General features: G+C 35.0%; 1 protein-coding gene across 14 annotated transcripts in view; it reads left to right on the top strand.

Annotated features, from left to right (window-relative positions):
* FOXP2 (forkhead box P2) overlaps nucleotides 1-25,124 on the top strand; it is a 400,866-nt gene that overhangs the window by 305,857 nt on the left and 69,885 nt on the right. The window contains exon 3 of one of the 14 annotated variants that reach the window (XM_071733678.1): nucleotides 13,029-13,099. The exons of the other annotated variants lie outside the window; for them this stretch is intronic. The gene's annotated coding sequence lies outside the window, so the exon portion shown is untranslated. The remainder of the gene's footprint in view (nucleotides 1-13,028; nucleotides 13,100-25,124) is intronic. 14 annotated transcript variants of the gene reach the window in all.

The raw sequence follows: 25,124 nt of genomic DNA on the forward strand, positions 1-25,124 counted from the left end.
TGATTATTGGAACCTTAGCTAAAAATATCTTTCACTAAATCATGGTTAGGTTTTCTACTTATTTATTCATTTTTTTCCCTCCTTCCAAATTTTGATACATGACTGAATATCTGCTCCATTAGTGGTTAGGTTGTGGGGTTTTTTGTTTTGGCTTTGTTTCGTTGGTTTGGTTGGTTGGTTGGTTTAATCTCGGTGAAAACAAATGAAAGAAGTTGATTAAGGAGAAGAATTTGGTATGTTGTTGGTAGAGGAGATATCTATAGGCTGAAGTGTCTGTATACTCCATGTTCTCTTGGCTGTCAGTGGAGTGGCCACTTGCACTAATTCCTGACTAAATGCTCATGGGGTCCAAGCTCAGCAAGTGAGTCACACACCTTAGTCTGATCAGTCACATCTTAGGAATTAATAAACACAAGTGCTGTCCAATAGGCAGTGAAAAGAGCAAATGGGACGTGGCTGTTCTGAAGTTTTGAATACTCATAGGAATGTTACATTTCTAAAAAACTGAAGAAATAATTTCTAGTATAATACTGGTCCTCATGATCATTACATTTCATCTGCTGGTTTTGTGTGGCTTCTTTGGGTGAAACTCAATAGTTTGTTTTGCTTACTTTCAATATAGGATAAATCAGTAGTTTATATTTCATTTTAAACTTAACTAAAGAGGTATATGTACCCTTTGCTCAGTTAATACTCAGTTTTGTGATTTCTTAAAGCATGTTGTTGAGGAAACTAATACAATACATAGAGGATACTGTGTTGAGCCACATGTTTTTTATGGACTTTGATGGGAGTTTTATCACTGTATCTCTATTTATTGTTTTGAAAGGGTTCCCTATAGAGTTAATAAAGCCAGTATATTTACATGGTATTAGGTTTTAAATATTATTCTCTTATAGCTGGTTTAAAGTGCCAGCTAAAATGTGAAAATATTTTAATTACAAAATAAGTGGTGATCATTACAATAAAATAGTATCTAATAACATCCTCAAATAAGGTAAATCTGCAACGCCTTTTTGATTATTGATGAACTAATTAAGGGTCTTATCATCTCAGTTCAAAACATAATGCTAAAGTTGAAATATTAAATTAAAACAGTATTAATCAAAAACAAGTCTGTTGACTGACCGGTATAGAATTCTGTATTTTTCCTTGGTATTTTATTAATCACATATCCTTTAACATATTTGACACCCATTTTAACTCCTGAAAAATGAATTGCTTTCAAGTTTAGACAGAAAGTGTAGAAATAGAGGTCTAGTGTTGTTTTTTCCTTTCTGTTACTGGGCTTATGTTTGTTCTTGAAATAATTTAGAGCTTTTTGAAGTTTTTTTTACAATTTACCTCAAAATTAGCTCTGATTTTCTTTACAGGCACATCTTGAATTTACTCTTTTGTTTATGCTTAACACTCTCATCAACTTAACCATGGGCTTTATTTTACTCTTATCAATTGTCCTTTTTTTTTTTTCCTTGGGACCTACTTCCATTGTTATTAGCTAATTCTTAATATTTCCGAGTAAAATGTGGCAGTCACAAACAAAAAGTACAGCAGAAAAATCTAGCTAAATATGACAATATCTGCTTATCATCTTTCCATGTTTAATTTTAGCTTCATAAGAAGAGCTTTGGTGTAGTCCTATGAAATATCAAGCATGTAGGTGACATCTAGAGCAGTTGCATTTACTTGAAATATCATCAGTTGTCATTGTCAAAAGAACGGATCCACATAGGCTCTCCAAAGAAGTGTGATTTGTTTAATAGTCAGGTAAATAATTACACTTCTCCAAAGAAGTGTAATTTGGTTAATATTCTTAGTATATTTTTGATCTTAACAGTCTATTTCTCAACCAAAGCAGAACATTAAGAATCTGTTTGATAGTTATTTAAATACATGTGTACACAAAGGTGAGAATTGCTTAGATTGCGTCAGATGTGTTGCCAGCTCCCTAATCCAAATACCATACATCAGTAACCATTTTGGGAACATTTAAATGGTATTTCTTGTAGACAGTGTTAGTAAAAGAACTCTCTTCTGTAATTGCAAAAGGGAACTTAATCTTCAAGGATCACTGGCAGCTTAGTTCTGTTGTCTGCTGAAAAACTAACACTTCAAACTGAGCAATCGGCAAGAACAAAACTCAACTCTTCTTTCTTGCATAGTCTGTACATAAACTGTAAGTGAAGGTGACTTTTCATAGCAAGTGTCCAAGGGCAGACTCTTGAATACAGCAGGTTCTCTCAGTTTCTATCAGTCACCTTTTGGGCTGACAGTGCTACTAATAGCAACAGATTTTGACAACTGTACCCTCCTGTTGGAATTTTATTATTTTTGAAAAATTTAAATTACTTCTGCCATGAAAAGGGAATTGACACAAAAAGCAGTATGAAGAAATAAAATTGATTTCATGATAGAAGCTGACAAATTTGATGAGAAGTTCATATTTGAAGCTGCTGCTTTCTTCTTTCATTGACTTATTTTGCTCAGCTAGTCACTTCTTCATCCCCGCAGCCAGTCTGTGAGCTCAGTAGATATTCTGTTCTCAATAGCTATTTCTTCTCCCAGTCCCATCCTACACTTTCCTGGCTTTTTTTTTTTTAATCTTTATAATTGCTCCTTTTCTATTTCCTTCTGAGAATCTGTCTTGTAATTAATCTAAATGAGAAAACTAATCATCATCTTTGTAATTGTACTCCAGACACCATTTCCTCTATTAAAGAACAAGCACACACACACACAAAGCACCAAAAAATAAATGAACAAACAAAAAAAACCCAGGTAAAACTCACACCATCTTCCTGATACCAGCCTATGGATGCTGATACATCAATTTAAAAGACCAACAGGAATAATCTTTCCTCTCTCACACACTTTCTCCATCACTGTCAACTGTTCAGTATGTTGGTTGTCTTAAGCTGGGAACATAAACAATATATTGTGTTTGGGTATCTCTCCTATTCCTCACACCCATACTAAGGTACAGCTTCTTAAGCTGTGTGCTGAGCTGAAACTCTGATGAAGGTTCTCCACATTTCATTTAATACAACTGGCCTCTTTTCAGCACATGACAAATGTCATCTTGTCTCATTGCTGCCACTGTTCTGCACAGATTATTTTTCTAACATCTCTCTTCTCCGCCTTTCCCCAGTTCCTCTTCAAAGCGTCAGATACAGGGAGTTTGTTTTCAGTTTTATAATCCTTCACAGTCTGACTTCATGATACCCATTATTCCTCATAAAGTAGGAAAAAAAAAAGAGCCATTAATTTCCTACTTTTAGATTTTCAGATAAGCCCTATTGTACTTTCTCCTGTGCTGTCTGTAATGATTGTGAGGTACCTCATTATCCTCCTCCAAGTCAGTCATTCAGATTTCTCCAGTTTATGTATAGAAAGCTTAGGTGCATCTATTGCCTGCTCTCATGACAGGTATTTCCTATCAGTCTGTCACTGTCATCTCTTGTCTTACATAGGACAATCATTTTTCTGTATCTGTGGAATGCCTGCAGGATGGTCTTGGTCAGCAACATGGGAGCCTTCCTGCAGTTGCAGTAGCTCCCATGCTGCTGCTGCTACCATTTCCGAGTCTTTCCTCACCTATGTGATTTACCATGTGCATTGAAGTGCTTCTTTCTAACAGGATAAAATCCAGCCTTGTAATTATTTTTCTGCATTACTGACTCAGCTGAAAGTTTTAGGTTTCTGACCTTTCTGGGGGAAAAATCATGCTCTTCTTCTGTGGCTTCAAAGTCTACTGAAATTGCAGAGCACACACCTTTCTCTTGCATCCATTAAGAAGACTCCAGTATTTTCAGTCTACAAGAAATATTTGTCCATGTCTGAAAAAATAAATATGTTTTTTAGGTAAGACCAAGAGATATGATTCAAAAGACCATCAAAAATCCTTTGACACAGTCCTTCTCAAGTGATTATTCAGAAAACTAAACAGTTCTGGATGAAAGTTAAAGTTGCAGCATAAGCTACAGACCAGTTAAGAGCGAGAAGAGAGAGTAGGAATAAATTGCCAATTTTTAGCATGGCAAAAGGTTAACATTTCTGTCTACAAATGACCTGTACATTAGACAGCATTGTTTAATGTATTTATTAATGGGCTGGAAAATGGGCTGGAAGGATATCCTATGTGTCAAAATTGAAAGATGACCAAAAAATTATTTAGCCTTATCAAGATTAGAGATCACTTTGTCACATTCCAGAGGGGTGTAGAATGGTAAGTAAGTGAATGCTGTGGCAGTGGAAGAAAGAAATTGTTAAAAATTAAGTGTAATCACAGTCTGGGAGAGGAAACAAATTGTATCTTCTTATAACAGGCACATCTTTCCTCAGTCTACAGTAAAATGGAAACAAGGAAACAATCCAAGATTTATGAAAACTGAGAAGTGTACTGACAAAAATGTTATAATACCACTTTTGTCTCTTTGTATGATCTCATAGTGTTATGCTGAACTTGGGATGTTTCATTTTAACATAAAAAATACCATTCAGTAGCCTGAAGAAGGACATTTTCCCCCCTTTCTCCACAAATATATGTGCTATGCAGACCCACTATTTCAGACCATACATTTTGTCTGTATGTAACTCTTAGCAAAGCTTCATCCCCATTCACATGTATCTCTGTGTTAGTATGCTCTATGTAATAGTGCTTATCACTAATGTATTATTTCAAAATTGGGGTAATTGTTTTTCTATATAAAATATATTATAATTACAAATGTCTTTTAGGTAATTTCTAAAAATTACTAGAAGAAATTCTCATACTAATAATGCTAATAATTTCTTAGATATTTCTTAGTGTTCAATGTTAGTGAAATTTCTTTACTCCCTAAATCTTGATTAAGTAGAAAAAATTGTAGAAAAAACCTAATGGAGCTTTGGTTGCTAAAGACCATGATATTAGATTATTTACCCAAATCAGTTACCCAAACTATACTAGAACTGTCTTTGTACAGATAAGTGAATTATCTTTTTAATATAAGTCTATATATGCATATTCTTGTGAATTGTCTGTAGAGGCTTTTCATATTTAACTTACTTGTATAGTGCTTTGTTCTGCTTTATACATGATCTCTCAGTCCTTTCCTGTTTTATAGTTTTATGATTATAGTCTTTATTAGGAACAAAGTATACCACAGCCATTTCATTGTTCATATTCCAGGGGCACTGTATTAGTTGCAGTCTCTGTATTACTGCTTAGAAAGCTCTTATGACCTTAGTCTCTTCTTCTTGGAGCAACTATTTTGGTATCTTTCCACTATTCCTGCCAAAAATGGGATACTCATTTAGCTGTCTAAATGAGAAAGCTTTCACCTAATTGTGCAACACAGGAAAGCATGAGACTTTTGATGGTGCTCCCTTCACTTCTGCCATTAATTGTTTATTTTATTTAATGGAACTATCATATCACAGATACCCCAATTATTGTTTCTATTCTTCTGTTTTGTTTCTTTTTTCCTTCTGTATCCTGTCTTGTTGGAGCTACTGTAGCCTGTGTTCATGTGTAAACTGGATTTCTACACCACAGAAATCCTCTGTTCCTGTCTAGAGAATGTGTAAATCTCATCAGACTAATTGCAGATAGGGTAGGTCAGGACCCTGAAAGACGAATGCCAAGATTGCTTGGATTCAGTCCATTGCAACCCTGAAATGGTCCGATCAGGAGGGACATGAGGTACAAAGATTAAAACTCCAATCTCTAAATCCCTTGGCACTGTCCTGTTCTGGAAGAAAGACACAGCATTGCCTTCTGATTGCTGTGAATAACCTTTTACAGTGAAGTATAGTCTTTTTTGTAAGACCTTGAAATTAAGTCTTTCAGAAATTTCTTAAACCATCTCCTGTCCTTGGACTGCCTTTCATTTTAGGTGTTCATATTTTTTAAATGAGAAAATTCCTTATTTAAAGAAAATTTATTTAGCTATACTGATCTCTTAAATCAGCTAAATACTCAGTTGTTGTCCTTGAGGACATTCATTAAAGGACATATCTTTGCATTTCTGTAGATCTTTGGGCTAGAAGAACTTGCAAGTAGTCATAAAGTAGAGTTCATTGAGAAATCTGTGTGTGAGAAGTTCACAGACTACTGATGTCTGTAGACATTGTAGAATGTAGAATTTAGCAGTAAGCAAATACCAGATGCATGCAAACACCCAGACAGGATATCTGGATATTGATTATTTGTTTATTCCTCCAAATAATAGAATTTGTGGTTTTTATTTCACTTACTGCTTACAATTCAGAAAACCCCTCTTTTTTTACTTAGTCAAAGAAATTTCTTATTGAAGTATATATGCAAAGAGTGCCACTGCCATTCTGTGAATTGGAACTCAGCAAAGCACAAGCTGAGCACACTGCCATTTCTTTCTTTTCACTTGGTCTTTTGTCACCTTGCGTGCTGTAGTATGAAATCATGAAACTACATGTTTTACATAGTGGGCCTTTGCCTAATGTGTGTTTAGCAGGAAAATACTGTTTTTCGAAGAGAATAATTAATTACAAAGAAGACCAAGATAAAATGGGAAAGCAAAATTAAAAAGCAAGATTTTAGTGTTTGAAAGAGGATATATTCTCATTGTCAGATTACCGTAGATTTTAAAGCCTGTTAGGCTGAGTAGTTACACATATGATAATAATTCCTAGTAACATACATGTAGGACTGAAAATATTCTTTGGTTTGTCCAATTGACTAAATTTCTCTATGAATCAGTGGACTGCTGGCTCCCTTGTTTCAGCTGAATTTTCTGCCACAGAGTTATATATCTGCTCAACAAAGAAGAATGTGACACCAACTATGGAGATGTATGTAGAAAATTGCTAAATGTTTCTCATTAATGATTTCCTGCATTTATAATTGAACAGCAGCTGTTGATGTGGGTAAGACCACTTCCATAATTAAACAATGTCTGCAACATATGTTGGTTTTTAAGGTATTTGTCATGTAACCCTTGGAAGGAAAAAACAAGTGAAAAAGAGGAACTACTTATTGCTAAATTAATTGATAATATTAATCTTTTTATCATCTTTTCCAACCTTACTTTAAGACATTTTTATAATTTTGCTTTATATTTTGTTTGTAATCTGTTGTGTTTTGTGGTTGTTTTTTTTTTAACCTGTGGTGAATTGATTTCAAACTTGTCCATAGTTACAAGTAAGGTTAAACAGTACCAGCAGTGTCAGAAGAAAGCAGGGAGCAATTGCGGAAGGGATGGGGGAGTGTCTTGTGCAGCATTTTTCACACTTCCGAGTAGTATCCTCTTGACCTTCAGTTTAAGTTTGACACAGTCACTCTTATCCAAGTACTGATTGCTCAATCATTTTACCCGAATAGTCACTTCTTTAGGAAACAAGAAGGAATGGATTAGGGTTGACTTCAAAGCCTCTTGTGCTTTACCAGCTTGCAAGGTTCCTTTATGTTTGGAAAAGCTAAAGAAGGAAACTGTGGAGGGCCTTGCATGTGAGGTCTTTTAAGAAAAAAAGCAATTAACCACAAATTCTCTGAATACCTTCCTTGGTGGGAAATTTCAGAGGCACTTAATGCACTTTTTACTCCTGCTATGACATGCAGATAGCAGGAGCACCACCTGGCTGAATGTGTTGTTTTCTCGGTGGGATCACAAGGCTGCTGTGACCGTGTCACCATCAGGGACCTTATTTTTGTTCTTTCACTAAAGCTTTCCATCTGGACATATATAATGTACAACTGAGTATGTTTCATGTTCTACATAGTGTATGGTTACCTGGGCTTCCTTCTAAAACAGATGTAGAATAAGCTTTGTAAAGCCACAGCTGGAAATGCATTCACTGTGTCTTCTTACTGAGATGTTGTTTACCTTTCTATGTGATATCAAGTAAAAAAATTAGGCTTATAAGCACATTGTTTATGTGAAGTGGATGAGAGCTGGTGATACTGAGTCACATTGTAATCTTCTGTGTTTGTGAGTGACTGCTCCAGGTGCAGTAGGAACGGTGGACAAGGTGAGATGATAACCCAGGATAAAAGCTTGAAATCCTTTCCTTTAATATTCTTCCAATGATGTGAGTCTCAGGAACCCTTTGTATTCAAAAGCCTGAGAGATTTTTATTCCATGAATTTTTAAAGTTGTTTTTTTTTTAAAACATGTAAAGTTTGTGGGGGGTTTGCCTTGCTCTGTTGAAATTAGCACTTTCTTTTTTTCTTGCATGTATTTAGCTTCTCTTTCCAGGCATTCAACGCCTGGAAACTTTTGTTAAACTTTTGAGAAAATTACAAGAGAAAAATGTCAACATTCCTATCACAGGATCAGACTTCTCAGATCCTGCTAATGCTCTTTGACTGAGCTTCAGAAGCTGGAGATCAACTTTTTCAGCAGCTGAAACCTTGCAAATTTAAGTTAGATTTATAACATTATTTAGTTACAGTCAAGTCATTAAAGTTCTGTATTGTAATTATGAGTGATTTCACATACTAGTAAATCTCTGCACAGTTGCTTGCAGGACATGACTTTGCTATCTACCTGTAGTTGCCTTCTTTCTCAGTCAATCTGTTCTCCATTTTTCCTGGACAATTACCTGATGGTTGTGGAAGTAAGAACATTTCTTTTTTTCGGAATAGTGTCTGCCGTTTATTCTGAGTCTTATAAATGGAATATATATAAATTTATCTTTCAAGCAAATTTTGATTCTGTAATCTGCTGATTAATATCCTGGTGACAGGTTTTTTGTTTATATTTTTCATATATGCCAAGAACTGTAAATACCTTTTCTCTGATCAGTGTTTTGCTGTATGTTACTGAATTATAAAAAACAGTCTATACAAGACTTATGTTGATCGGCATCTGTAAACTGTGTATCAGTGATCGGGCATGCAAAATTTGAAAGGTAAGGTTGTTCCTTCCCTACTCTGTTGATTTTTTTGTTTATTTCTTTATTTTGTTTATTTGAGTAGATAAAGAATTATAATAAAGACTTTCAGGAGTTTACCTCCTCAGAAAATTTGTCTGTAAAACTAGTAACTCAGGTTTATTCAGTGCGTTTTAATACTTCCTAAAAAAACCCAGAATGTACTGTTTAAGATAATCAGTCCTTCCTAGCTAGTAGAGAATTGTCTGTAATTTCATTCTGCATGTTTTCTGAAGACTGAATTTTCTGTCTGCCCTGGAAGCTTAGCAACAAGAGTTTATCTCAGGCATTGCTTACTAGCATCCCAAATCACCTAACTTGGCTTGCTCTGTATAAAAAGACAAGGAAAAAAAGAGCCTTCATACACAGATTAATTTTAGTACCATTTATTTCTCTGTGCAAATTTTATGTTTAGATGCCATTTATAAATATCCCATTATAATTTGTTAAATTTCATGACAATTTATACCATGCCTGATGACTGTAATTCATGCATTAAACATGTGCACGTATTTTAACAATATTTGCATCTTATAATATGCTTTGTAACGACTTGTCATAGACTCATCAGTTAAACATTTATTTTACAAATGCATTTTGTAATATGCTATGGTAATAAACTATAAAAAAGTTGTCCCACCTTGTAATATTTTCAGATGGATGAATAATGCATAACAAATTCTACCTTCATTTAAAACATGACCTCTACTCTGATGAAATCTGATACATTGTCTGGATTTATGGTGATCACCGAGTCATGTGAGGTGCTGTCAATCTGCTTTCTGATTAATTTTCATAGCTGATAAATTTGAATTAATCTGTAAATATTTACAAAATACTATGTTTGGGGTTTTTCTATAATTTTATTTTTATCCACCTGATTCATTCAAACCAAATATACCAACCCCCATCATGCTGTGAGCTAATTTTCATTCAAATAATTTCTGGAAATTCAATTCAGTGCTGAAACTGATTATGAAAATGGTGATTGTTCCCTTGCTAGCTGCCTAAGTTTGTCATATATATCTCTAAAGAGGCCTATGCTACTGTCACATCTAATCTTACGAGCAGTGTATAGCTGAAGTGTATATAATATTGGAAAAGTTTAATAATAAAAACTGATTTTACTAGTTAGTATTTTTAATTTTGAGCACATCTGATTTTATATTTATTTTTGAATTTACAGAGCTTTATTCAAAACAAATTTTTGCTTAAATAAGTATTGCCATGGGAGTCAGCTTACTGACTACCTGAATCACCATGCTGAGTTTTTTCAATAGCTTTTTAAATTGGAATGTTAGTAGCTAAGATTCTCTGGCTGGTTTCTTTGTTATCTGTGTGCTGGTTATTTTTGTGTGTGGGCACACATTTGGGCACACACTTTTTCATTCATGTTATTCCACAACAAGAGTTCTTCAAAATTGAAGGGTAAGAAGGATATTTGAGGGTTGGTTGCTTTGTTTAGGTAGGATATCGAGTATTACAGGTGTGTCCGTACACGTGGTGACCGAATGAAATGACTGAGGATTTCAGCAGTGTTCTTCATTTATTATCTTCCCATCCTTGAATGAAGCCAAAGCGGATGGAATTTTTACTTTTGCTGTTCACCTGGCATAAGTGTTAGGGCATCACATCTGTCTGATAAAGTCTGAATGTGTGAAGTCATACAGAGTAGTTGGGTTTTACCTTTATTAAACATAAATGCTAATGAATACTTCATATGCATACTTAGGGGGAGTCAGTGTTAGATAATTGGTCTCTTGGAAGGGGGCTTTATTTCAGCAGACAATAGATGGTTACACCTTGTCTCTGCCATTCACTTTAATAGTCCAGGCTCAAGAGCCTTTTGTCACCATTCATAGTCAAGGCACTTTTAGTCAACACATTATTGTCAACACATAGTCAGCACACTTTCAAGAGACAGTTTATCTTATCTGATTTAGACATCTAATTAGGATTTAATAAATTGTTCCATAGAAATGCCTATTTTTCTCCTTCGATTATACAGGTAACCTCAGATGCCTACGATAGATGTAGGTGTGTATAATGTAGACTTTTTGCATTCAGTAGAGTGATATCCCCTCCCATTCCTACTTTTTTTTTTTTTTTTTTCCCCTTATAAATGTATTACTGCTTATGAAATGAACCGGGTTTATTGTCGATAGAGCTTTACTTCTTTACACATCAGGCGTATTAAGACTACATTCTACGTAGTCAAACACACTCTGTTTAGATTGCATAAATTCTGTTATGGAAATCTCTCATGGAGAGAATAATTAATTCCATTTCAGTTTGCTATATTTTAGTTAGTATTTCTCATTAGGTACAAGTAGCTAGTTCCAGTCAGGATATGGTGTTTTGGTGATGTGACGTCTATCCTATAACATCAGTGGTATTCTTATAGCATTCTTATTCTTTGTGGTTTTAGAAGCATTTATGAACTTCAGACTAGTAATTTAAATACTGAAATGGGCTTGGTTAAGGGGAATTATTTTGTTTTCTATCTCAAACACTAAATCCATCACTTCTCCCAGTCTTTTAAGATGGTCTCATAATTTCAACATTTGCCATCTTTTTCTGTTAAAAATCTGAAATGCATCAACCGTATTTTGCAGGAAAATTTTACCTGGTTTTCCCCAGTGGTCATTTCTGTTAGCATCCCATTGTCTTGTTTTCCAGTCTTTCAGATTTTGAGTTTTACTGGCCTCATGTGTAAGAGCATAAGGACTTCTAAAGTTAATTTTATAAAAATGTTGCTAATGTGTAACAGGTTCACTGTATTTCTTGGATTTATTTGTATACACTATTTGAATACATGAAAATTATTCATTATCCAGCTAGTTTATTAGTTCTCATCTGTTATATTCTCATCTACTTTAAATTACCTTATGGTTGTAGAAGAAATGCGGTAAACATCTGCATTATGTGAAAGGAATTTCTTGGTTTTAAGTTTGTTCAGAAAGCACAGAGTTTCTACCCTTCATTATTTATTGGCAACTTCTAATTCTTTCACATATATCAAATACATAATATATGTGCTTTTCTAGATACTCGACTGCTTCAGGATTTCTGTAGGGAATTTCCTTGCATTCCTTGTGTTCTTGGAATGCTATTCTTCATTACAGATACAGAAAAGCTTATAAAAAACACATTCTAGAAATTTTGTTTTTTGCACACAACATATGTGTTTATACATGCACATACACAAAATATATTTACATAGGTGGATACCATAGGCAATCCTAGTACAGAAAATAAACTGCAGGGTTCTGCATCAAGCAGTTTTCCAAACTGCACGTTACTAGTGTCTTTTTTTCTGTCATACCAAATCTCTGCTATTAAGACTAACAGCAACTTCCTGAGGTATTCTACTTTTTTTTCTTTTGCATGTTCATTCTTTTCCCAAAAGCACAATGACTTGTGGGCCTGAAGAAAGAATGTTTGATCCAAATTTAGAGACAGTTTTAGTATCTAAAGCCAACAGTAGGGTCTTTGTATCACAGGTTAAGAGGAGATTCTAGTTGCCTAGTTGATCGCATACTTTATTTAAGTCCTTGAAGGTTAAGATTCAATAGATTTTCCAACTGCAGTATTCATATGCATACAAAAATAATTTTAAAGTTATTTTGGTATTTCTAAGATATAGAACATATCAAACTCCCTCAGAGCTATATAATTTAAAAAATACCTTTATAGAAAGGAAAAAAAACCTTTATGATGCATTTAATACAATTTTTTGAAGATTTTTAAGCTAGATTTTCTTTTATATAATTCACATTTCCTATAAATGTGTATAGAAGTTTTATTCTAGTTTTGTTTGGGAGAATCTGCATAAATCATATATGGTTTCACCATTTGTGAATAATATGGCAAATACAAACTCACGCCAGTGAAACCATCATACTATCATACCATGTAGTGTATATAACATAAATACACACTTCTAATGAGGCAGAGGATAATACTGAAAATCTCTTCCCTCCAGGCTCGAAAAATGACCGAAAACTAGAGGTCACTTTTCATGCCCTGGACAAAATAGACCAAGAAATTAAAATTCCAATCAATACCTATAACCTCTTAAAATGTATTTTAATGTGCTGCAGCTTCAGTTACCCTCAGCTGAAGCTTCTCTATTTTAGCTTACAGGGTCTTGTGACCTCAGCCCATAGCAGAGTTTCAACAGTAATAGCGACAGCCATCTTGGATAAATGTAAGTGAAATTTTTCCTCATTTCTATAGTTTCTATCCCCCACATTCACTTTTGGAGTTTCGTTTTTCACTCAGATTGTAGACAGTGTTCCTGACAACTCTTCTGCTCTGTGCCAAGTAGCATGTTTGACATAAAATAGCAGTAGAGCAACTAAGTGGGACTTCTTGCCTTTTAAATGTCATGGTATCAGACTGAAATGCCAGTATGATGTCCATGCAAACTTTATTTTACCTGCAGCTAGTTTGATGGTAGTTTTCCTTACCAACCATGATTGATCTGCAAAGAGAGAAATAGTACAAAAAGACTTTGACCAAATAATCTTGCTCTAGGTAGCACTAGGAACGGAATCTAGAGGAATTCAGAAAATATTTTTCTAGGAAAAATTTTGCCTTCTTCAGTCAGTTTTACCATTTCGGTTCTGCTTCAGATCAGATTGTGCTGATCCCTTCCTAAACTTAATTCTGCATTCATTAACTGTTGTATAAATCTGTGGCTAGAGGTGGAACTGGAAAAGATTATACTTCCTATGTTACCGCCTGCATAACAACTTCCAAAAGTATGAGATAAGGAATGAAGAGCATCTTCCCACTATGGGTTTCTGAGAAAACCTGAATACAGCAGATGCTTTTTAAGTCAATATTTTTTAACAGCTGTCACATTGATGCAACAGTGGCTACTCTATGCGTCTAATACAAACAGAAAAAAATAGAAATAGGGTTATTAATTCAGAAAAACCTGCCCTGTATATTGATTGGCTTACAAAGCTGACATTTAGCAGTAACATATAAAAAATCTGAATCCACCATCTGTGAGCAATGCAGCATCCGTGATCTGTTAAATCACCACACCACTCCTTCATCTTCTGTTTCTTCATATATATAAATACGTATGTAACTTGCAGGCATGCCTAAAATCTCAAGATTTTATTTAGATATCTAGGCCGTGGTTGTATTACAGCACCTGGGGTAAACACATGATTGTTCCAATGCAGCCAGTTTGTTCCTGTGGTTTTTGAGGATGTGTCTGTAATGAATATGAAATGAAAGGCAGCCCATATGCAGTAGTTAAGGATGAAACTAGAAGAAATTTAACTGCCTCCATCCATATGTCTTACAAGCATGTTATTCAAAGACAGATAAGGGGCAGTCTTGGTGTTTTACCTGCAGACCTATCCTCATCTTAAAAAGTCACTACAATTCAGGTCTTCTTGCAATTGTATGGTCACATCCATAACAGATATGAAGCCAAATCATACACAGCAGGGTCTAGAAGCTTTGAGAGGAGAACAACAGGTATAGAAACTAGTTTGTGATTATCTTGAATTTCTGTATGTCACAACTTCTGTATGCCATGTAAATGGGAGAGTAAGAGTGGACAGTGTTATCAGTTACACAGACACATCAAGTAGTAAAAGATATTGCATGCCCAGAGTCTATTGTTTTTTAATAAAGTTAAATGAATGAAAAAAAGGTGTAGGAAATGTTGGTTTGGCTACCAATTATTAAGCAGGAATGTACTGGGTCATGAAGAATAATTCCTACAATTTGTCTCAGGTGAAAGGTTTAGTTGAAAAGCCATGCAAACCTTGAGGACCAATGTCATTGAAGGTAAAGCAGTTTTTTAATAATTATGATAAATACTTGTTTAATTTCAAAAGAAGAGAAGACTGAATTTAATGAGACCTTTCAAACCATTGTCAATAGGAAGTATGAATAGATTATGAGTATGTGTGAGTATAAAATAACATTTAATTTCATTAAAACAGCACGATAGTGATAGCAGTTTCTAACACAGCCAAATGTATATGCATATCTGACACCATTTATGTTGGAGTCGTGTATGACAACATAAATTCATTGCCACTAAAAGTTCAGTCCTGCATTAGTTATCTTTTTGACACTGTAGTTTATGTGACATCCCTGTCCCACTTAGTGATGTGATCCTTCCATGTAAGAATGATCCTTTGCTTTGATAACTGTCTCAGTCTTGTAACAACATCAAGATTATTGAATTAATAGAATGATAATGTGATTCCATACATCTTGTTAAAACAATACTGCCTTGATAAAGGATAGTTAAAGCATGTTTTACTTCCTGGTTTTGTTACTTATGTAGCTCTCCCACTTATCATTGAATAGGGTTAATTAAAATTAGGAGGATATGTTTACGTATTTCAAACTTTGGGTTTTTTACTAGAGTATGTAGCATTTTTAACGTTTAGTGTATATAAAAGTGTAAAATATGCATACACGAATACATATATTTATCTAAGTGCCATGTTGGGACTTGCATATATCTCATTATTTAACTCTTCAGAAAATACAAGGACTTTTAAACAGAGTAGAAAACAATCTGTGAAAACAGTTTTCTAGAAAGTGTGGTAGAGCATACTCAGAGGTTGTACAATATGCAAATCTTGCTATAAGCTCACAAATCCAGTCTGCTAATCCATATGACCAAATAGATATAACATTGCATACTTTATATGTGATATAAAGTTAGAGGAATTTCAGATTCCACTATCATGTTTTCAAAAGTCTAGGTAGTGCAAGAGGCATTTGTGCTTCTTAGCAAAAAGCATAAACCACCTCTGAGGAGCTTATACACATACTGAAAATAGCTGATGGTGTTGCAGTCACACATATCTAGTTAGGTTATTGTGTCAGAGAAATGTTAGACACTTACTAAAGGGCTAAAGTCCGTCTCCACAGTACATATTACTGCAAATGTAAATGTTACTCAACCTGAAATTTCCTTCCTTTTGATATTCCATGAACAACATCTAGACAGTTGTTGTGAGCTGGGACTTGTGGAGATGGTTTCTTCAAAGACCTGTGCACCCAGACTTCCCACTGGTTTAATTTTGAAAACCCACACATCATGCAATCACCTACAAAGTAATGGAGATTGTAATTGTTTGTGTTTGTTTATCGGTGCTTTTGCATCTTACAGTTGGAGATGTGCTTCAATTTAATTGAAAATTTGTTAATTAAAAAAATAATTTCAGTATGCCTTACATTTATCAAAACTTAGCAGAAGTGTGGCTTTAGCCACTTAAATGAGTTTGCCATTCAGAAACTCCCAATAGTGACTCTGTCATCACTGCTGACTAAAACCAGATATACAGATGCACCTGTACACTTTTCTGGGGAGTCTCCCCTTCTCTGTTACCTGTGTGTCCTATCTGACTTCTTCTCTGTGTAAATTCTGCTCTCATTTCCTAGTACTTGTTACTACTTTTTAATATTTGTATAGTGTTCATTGTTTATAGAGAAAATAAAGATACCCATAATTAACAACTTACGAATCATCCTTAACTTCTCCTTTTTAGTGGAGTCTACTGCAGATCTCTCCTTTTCTTAAATCTTTTTTTTCTAGCCCTTTTTGTGACTTGTAACTGAATCTGGATGCCCATCACTTAGAAAAGTCTTCAAATGAAATAAGCTGGGTTTTTTTGCAAGTTTGTTAGAATGGTATTTTTGGCCTCTGTATGGTTTGCCATGGCTGGGAATAGGAACTGTCCCACTGAAAAGAATCCAAAGTGTAGTGAAAAGGTGTAATATTTTAGCAGTAGCAATGCAACTGATTCAACATTGAATATTTCACTAGAGTTTCATGAACTGACTTGTGAGTTCATTTAAAACATTTTTAATTATGACTTCTAAGGACTAAAATACTCTTAAAGTTGCCACATGAATTTTGTATTTAAAAAAAAATAAAATTAGGAAGCTGGCGTATTCCCACATTTTCAGAACAAAATTTTTAATATCAAACTGGAAGTCTGTCCAAGGTTCATAATGTTAGTCACCTCAAAGCAGAACTTTCATTTCCTTGACTAATATTTTTGGAAATACATGTTGTAAATTTTTATTTTTAAGAAAAAAAATACTGGATTTTTCCCGAGCAATATTTCAAATCCTTCAGAATTCATTGTGAACCAAAGGAGTCCCTTTCATGCTGTTGATTTTTGCTCAATTTTTTAATTTTCAGAACTGGAATACTTTTCTGCATATTTGGGCAACAGGGAAACATTGCTGTATCAGCTGAAAACTTTAGCTATATTTTTAGTCTTGGTTTATTAAATACTGTAGTTCTGAACTTGCTTCAGTTCCAGGTGGAAAATAAGTTCTCATGTACTGTTTTAAATTTAAAGGCAGGTCTCAGTGTCTTCTTTGGCTCAAAAGATCTGCAGAAGCTCTGGTAGAGGGTGGTAGATGATTTTTTTTCATAGGAGTACTGTAAACACGGTATAAAAGGGAACTGTCATACTATCTTTTATAAAAAGGAGAATATTCTAGGTCATACAATATTTACATTAATACTTCTGGATGGTGGTAAGCCCAGGTCTTGCAAGGACCTTCATTCCCAGCTCAGTTCTAGGGACAGAAGTTGTTCTTACTGTCAAACTTTTGGGGCAAAGCCAAGCCTGATTTCAGGTCAGCACTGCATTCAGAATTGGATTAGGTATTTAAGTACAAATGTGTGTTTTCTTATGTTTGTAAGATATAGTGAAGCATAAAGATAATTGATTAAGTTTTAATTAATATATCAAGAATTCAATATTACAGTAGTAATGAAAAGTATTTGGTTTTACCAAACCATCACAAAATTTTCAGTGTTAATTATATTCTTGAAATCATTGACAGATCTTTACTCTTTTTGCATCTTTATTGATGCAAAGGGAATTTGTGTTGCTTGCCATATAACTGTTGGAACACAAGCAAAGTAAGAAAGCTGCTATTTTTGCACCCTATTCTGCAGTAATAAGGGTGGTGCAGAATCTCCCTTGCTTAAATTGTAAAATGTAAAAACATTTTTGACAAACATCTCTTAGAAATGAAACATTTTATTCTGGTTTTGAAAAGAGGGATGGATTAGCTCACTTGCAAAGATGCCTTCTTTTTACTCTGGGTTTTTCATAATGATTTTTTAAGAAGAAATACTTTTATTTAACTTGCTTCTGTTAATTATATTAGTTCAAATTAGATGGCTGATCAGTTGCAGCAATTATGCCCTTATAGTGAACATTGGTTTGCAAGGGGTTTTCTGTGAGTAATAGAAATAGTATGACAAAGTTACATCTATTACTCTTAAAATAAGTGTCTCAGTTTTATTAAGGAAATCTCTGGGTAGCTTGTAAAGTTAAACAAAAGTGAGAGGCAAACTGTGGTTTTTACAGAAAGTAAATTTTAATAGAAATCTGACAAGGACTGAAACCAAAGCAAGGACCTGTAGTCAGGAATCTGACTTGTCAGAAGTTATGGTTAACCTGCAGGCTCCAGGAACTAATTTTTTTTCCTCAGCTGTTCCCCTCTGGACCAATACCAGCATCCTATGTACTGAGCTAGTGAGTACTTCTGCTTGAGCAGTTAACAAAAGAGGAATTGCCAAAGCTCTCAAGAGTGCCTTCCACTGAAAATTATTTATCCCTAAGAATTTGTTTTATTTTGGCTCTCTAGGCACAAAATCAATTAGTTGCAAAGCTTTGATCCTGTGAAAATTCAGTATTACTTACTGATTTATATTTTACTTACTGATTTATATTTTATATTACATCGTAATATAAATCTGAAATAAGCACAGAACCTTCTTCAAGATCTGAACCACAGATTTCTCAGTTTTCTCAGAAAATCTCAGTTTTCCTTAGTCACTGAGGAAGGGAGACATGGGACATGATCCTGCCCACCACTGCTCTTAATGCATTTAAACCCACTTCTCTGTCTTTTCAGAGGAGTCAGTATTTTCAGTTTCAGTATCAAAAAGTTTTCTTTTCTTTCCTGTCTGCTTGTCAGAACTTATTCTTTAGAAATATGTATTTTGTGTGGTTTGCATTAATTGAAACTTTAGGTGTTGTTCCATATAACATTTGGTTTGGAGTGTGATGCTTCTATTTCTGACTGAAAGGACTTGTGAATACAAAACTTTTTTGTCTCTTGGTATTCCTGTTAAATCTCTTAATTTCCATAAAAACATTTTTTTGTAGCCCTGGGAGTCCTATTTATATATATATGTATATATATATTTTATTTTTTTTTTCTCTGACAAGAAGCCTCCAGTATCTAATATATCATAGTTCTAATTATATTTTGAAATGATAAATATGTTTTATCTTATAAATGTGTAGTGACGTCCTTAACAAAAGTACATTAGTCAAGAAATATCAACAATATTTTAAGGTAAGTTAATGAAGATATGTTCAAGAATTGTAATAATCAGACTATTATCTATATGCAGTACTGAAGACAATATGTTGCTAGGTGCTACACCATTTTTGTGATTGCTCTTGAGTATGAGTTAGCTAAAATGTAAGTGCTCTGCCAGCTTTATTTAAAGATCCATGCTTAAAAATGGCTAATTTTATAGCATGTATTTTCTGTTTATGTGCCTTTCAGTTTTAAACAGCCTTTTATATGCAAATGTGTGATGACAGTTCGATATTCAGTGTCATTTCTTCACCAGAGTTTTTCATGCTATTGGAATAATCCCTTAGCAGATATTTATAGAATTTTTACTGTTATTTTGACAAATCAGACATTGTTATTAAAATTATAGAAGAAAGTAATTTTAATACTTTTTCATTGGAAGTTCTAAACTTTTTTGGAATTATGTATGTTTCCTAGCTCTATTTTAGAAAACCTTTAATAGAAATTACATCTTTTTACTTCCATTTTTTTGCAATAAGAAAAATATGTAGTTGGAACTTGTTTCTAGACAAATGTGTCACCTAATATTCATCTTTGTGGCTCTTTCAGTCATTTCATTGTATGTGCCTACACCAGATTGCATGTTCCTTTAAGTTAATTCATGAATATCATATGCTCTACCAGTAGGAAATTCGGCTCCTTTCGGAGATTGTTTTGCCATAATTTTCAATATAAAGAAACTCGGGCATATTGTCTGTGGGTTTTGTAGTTTGGATAAGTTCTGGCCTTACCATGCCTGGTGGTTCACAAGGTGCTAAACTGGGAGGATTTCAGATCTGTTGTCCATTACAGAGCATGGCTAAGTAGTGATCAAAAAAGGCACTCTGTGATTTCTAAAGAAAACTAAATTTGCCTCATCTCTAGGTAGCACTTCATATTTTGATACTAAACCTATGCATCAATTTGACTAACAAGGAATCTGAGAAAAGATAGTCAGAATTTCCATTGACCAAAAATAAGCCATTGGTAGGTGACATCGAAAGGACAGAGACACTCATCTGTGTCTAATGAAGGAGGTGACATTTCAGTAAATGGAAGGTACTTAAATATATACTGTGCATTGGCACTCTCCCAAGATGATGGAAATGTGTTTGGGGAAAGGAGCAGCATCTTGAAGAAAATGCTGCTTTGAGCTGTACTGTCAGGGTGGGAGCTGGGGCTGGAGGAGTCACCAGGCTAGCAGAAACTTTGAAAGGAGACCAGCTGCTGAAGCCAGGGATGGCTTTCAGATCTCTCCTTGGCCTGTGCTGTGAAATTATATTTAAGTTCTGGTTATTTGCAAGATTTCGTTATTCTTTTCAGGATTACTGGTGTGAATCTGCTGTTTTTTGAGAGCTACATCTGGCACACAGGACTTTTTTTCTGTCACTTTCAGCCAGGAAGTATGGCTTTTCAAATGAACTACAATAGAATTGTGTTGGAAAGCTCCTTAAAGACTTCCAAGAAGTCTAGAGTCATCTAAGGCATTTACCTTTAGAAACAGTCAATCTAAACTGTGTCACTTCTAGAAAAAAAGAGACAGATGTGCACAGTTCTGATTTTATATGGACCAGATTAGTCCTTGGATTTGCACATGTGCTGCTGATAGGAAGTCCCCAGAGCAAGTAGACAACAAGAGAAGATAATAAAACAAGATAATACATACAGAAATGTCTACTTTCTATGTGAATGTGGCTTTATTTTCTATAGATCAGGAAAACTTGAAATCCTCTTGTTCATGTGGCACAAGAACATGAAATCCTGTAGTGTTTTTGAGTTGGCTAGAACATTAAAACAAAGAGAGTTAGGTACACATGAAGCTCTAAATGTGTCTGCCTGTGCAAAACAGGTGTTTTTACAAGAAAATGAGTAGGAGATTATTATGCACATCCTAATAGTTGGTGTGTGAGCAGACATACATCAGAGGTTCTTGCAAATTTTGAGAGTTTTCAGCCTGAGGAGTTAAGTCTAGGGTGGCTTCAGGATACTTTTGTGCCTTCTTCATCCTTGTTGGAGTAGAGGGACAACATCCTTGTTGTCCTCTCCTAGAGGGCTTGCAAAGAGCCTTTGGTTGCACTCCCTCATTCAGAGGGAATCAGTATTTAAAAATGTGTGTTTTAAGTGTGAGAACACAGGACAGTATGGCTTTAACATTATTAATATTTTGGTAGATTCTGGACTGTTCCATGGATGCTATTTATCAAATAAAAAGTAAGGATTATCTTAGTCCTGCATTTGACCCTCATTGTAGCTCATCTTCATATGGGAATTTGCTTTCCATAGTTTCTTCAAAGCTTTTGCGATCATTTTTGTAAAATGCATCCGTGTAATTAAGAAAAAAACAAAAACAAAACCCTACATTGAATGTTATACATTGGACTATTTAGTTTCTTTTTTTAAAAAAAAAAAAAGACAAAACTATATGCTTTTTACCTGGGACTGTGTCTTAAATAATAAATGTGAAGTCCATGTATTAATTTATTCAAAATCTATTAATCCATTTTCTTCATGTCCAAGATGTACCATGTTTCTATTATATACCCTACGTACCCATTAACAATAAAAGTGCTCAAAAATTACTCTAAACTCCAGAGCACTGTGTTTCAAATTTTAACTAATGAAGGGGATCTTCTGAAATTGATACAGAAAGTTCATTTTCACATGAGCAGGTATGCAGAAGTTGCCAGGCCTGACAAGTGGTTTTTTTGCTCCTTAAAGGTTGTACTGGATGATCTTGGATGTTTCTTCCAACCTAAACATTCTGTGATTCTGTTCTGGTCTCTCTTGACAGTGTTGGTCAGTTTTCACTTGTACTCTTTTAAACTTTGGCTGTTGCCAAAGCTGGGTGTGGAGCACTAATCCTTGTGGTCTCAAATGAGTCAGGGACTGCATCATCTCCTTATTCTCCTTACAGCCAGCTTTCCCCTACTCTCTGTTTCACAGTGCACAGGATTCATTTTCTAGGATGAAGAGCACCTTGCTTCATCTGCTCTTCAGTCTCCAAGAAGCAGACATTTAGGCTACAAACCTGCATTGTGTGACTGGGGATGTGGCCCCCTTTTTATCAGTGCATCAAGGAACCTAAAAGTCAGTTTGGAGCAGAGGTAAGGGATTTGATTCAATCACCAGATAGGAAAAGAGGTGGATTCGACTCATCTAAACGCTGTCCCTTGAAAGCCTAAGAAGTGTCCACATGTCAGCTGCTCTGTGGATCAAATGGTAGTCTTAAATTGCTTAAACTTGACTGGAGTCCATCCATTTCATCCGGAGGCAAGAAAAAGTTAAAGCAGCTCATACACATGCTTTCCTGATGAATGTACATAAAGTTGTAGAATACTTGTCAGCATTGGCAGGGTCAGGAGGGAACTTCTCTATTGAAGGTGACTTTGGCTGAGATAAAAAAGTGTCTCAGTAACATATAAGATATGCTACTGATATTCTTGAACACTCTATTTACAGTCTCCAGCTGTAGTATGTGCCTTTGCTATGGCTGCAAATATTCAAAAGAGAGGGAGATGGATTTGGAATGGAAATCTTGGATACATTGTGTGGGTCCTGTGCAAGGTGGCAGTGATACCCTAATCAATGTCATGTGGGTCTCTTGCCCTTCTGTCTGAAATTGTCCATAATTGCAGTGCTTATAAGGATAGCTCAGTAACCCACATGCTGGACACAGCTTATGCCTACAGTATATTTATGTGAGATGGAGATAAAAAAAATGTGGCCTCCCACTTAGTCCCCTACAAAGCTATCTGTAGTTTGCTATTGGTGACAGTGGCATGTTGTTGCTTGAGGAGTGAGAAGAAAAAGAGAAAAGCCAAAACTAAACAGAGCAAATAGCAAGGCCAGTAATAATGTCTTTTAAAATACTCCTTTTTAATAACTATATTTTGAATAGCTAATTGATCCTATGATTAGCCACAGCACATACAAGCAAGCTAACATGCAAATTTACATGCGTAACAGTGTGGCCAGGCTTTACATGGACATCAAGAGCAGATGGAGAAAGCCCTGGTTCTTCCTATGGCCATTTTCTCTAAGCATCATACAAGTGAAAATTGCACTATCTTTTCCACATCTTTAAACCCTGTGAAAAGGCAAGGGCTTGACAGTCCTTCAGGGGAAGCTGTGTTCTGTACCATGCAGCCTTTTCATATAGGTAATGCTTATATAAAAGGGCAGCTGAAACAATACCATTGAGCCTGACTCACTTTTTCTATCAATTTTCACAGGGATTGTACTGTTGCCTTCAGTGGCCTTTTACTAGACTGTGTTTACATGGATGTAAACAAGAGAAGAATCTATCCAGAATGTATTTCCCACATGAATGTAATCAGATTGTCAATATTCAAATCCTACCCATGCAACAAAGTACAGGTCAGAGGGTTTACTGTGTCTGTCCTTGTTCTGAGGGGACTAAGGACAGACATGAAAGTGCAGGGGACTAAGATGCCAGAGTGCCTCAAAGCACAAAACCCATCAATTTACATAGGGTTGCAAGTCTAGTGCTTATATAAAGATGCTTAAATGGGACTCTGGCTTAGCAATTGGCTAGCTTTGAAAATTATACTCAGTAGACACTGATCATGCATGTCTGAGTAATCACAATCTCCATAAATACAAAGTAGACTGATTAGTTCTCCCATTTTTGGCACCAGGTGAAAAGCTTCATTTTGGTCACCTGAGATTCCCTGGCTAGTTGGGGAACAAGAAGAAGAAAGGAACACACTTAGGGTCAAGTTTTCAGATATTCAAGATTTAGTGAATTATTTTCTGATTGTATTTCTTTTTGTGTTTACTATTTGAAGACTTCTCTTTGGGAAAGTAGATTTTCCTCCATTTTGTAACTACAAGAATTTTTTCACACTCTTCTGCTTTTAGCAGGGAAAAGGCAACCAAAGGGTTGTTCTGCTGAGTTAGGAAAGATATGTTTCTTGTCTAGTCTTCGTTTCTCCTTAAAACACAAACTCTTAGAGAGAGTTTGTGTATATAGGGAAGAAGTGTTTCAACTGGTTTGGAAAAAATTTAGGATTAAAATTTAGGGTATCAAGTTGCTTTAAAACTCAGTATGCTAATGTCAGCAGTTCTGCTCAGATTTTCTCACCTTGTCTTGTGTGTATTGAAAACTGAAACACAGGAACAGTAAAATAATCCCAGCATTTAGTGCAGTATACTGATTTTCTCAAACTGTTATGTAAGATTAATAAAACTTTGTAATTGATACTTATTTACTCAGAGCTATCTCTAGGTGACAAAGTTCTGATTTGAAAGCGTACAGCGTAATTTGTAAGCTTCCACCTCAGTAATATTGTTGTCTTCCAATGGAAATGCAATGGTTGTTCTCTGCTTCTTCGCTTTTGTGAGGTTCAGTCATACCCCAGTGTTTTGTTCCGTGGTGGAAAGGAAGTGAAGTCTTCTCATCACCAAATGTTGTTACATGCTGACATCAGGAGTTTCTTTATGTGATTCATAGGAAGCTCTCACACAGAACAATTCAAAATTCAGAACAGAGCTCAATTTATTCTGTCTGAATTGCCATCTAAAGTAGCTTCTCTCTTTCTCTCTTTAACTGTATAAATAGTATATAGACACTCCTCCTAATTTAAACTCTTAAATTTACAAGCTATGATTTGCCTGGCTGCAGGCAATCTATGCACTTGCTGGCACTGTTTTGTAAGAGGGAAACTGCAAATAGATCTGGTTTTCTGATAGGCAAATAGTACAGTACTTTCAGAAAAATAATTCTGTCTGTAAGCTGTACAGTCCTTGAGTTTTCTGTGGGATTTTTAATTAATTTTGATAGTTATTTACTAAGACTATAGCTTATTAAAAACTAGATTGAA

The sequence above is a fragment of the Heliangelus exortis genome, chromosome 1 (genome assembly GCF_036169615.1).
Source record: "Heliangelus exortis chromosome 1, bHelExo1.hap1, whole genome shotgun sequence".
NCBI classification, from domain to species: Eukaryota; Metazoa; Chordata; class Aves; order Apodiformes; family Trochilidae; genus Heliangelus; species Heliangelus exortis.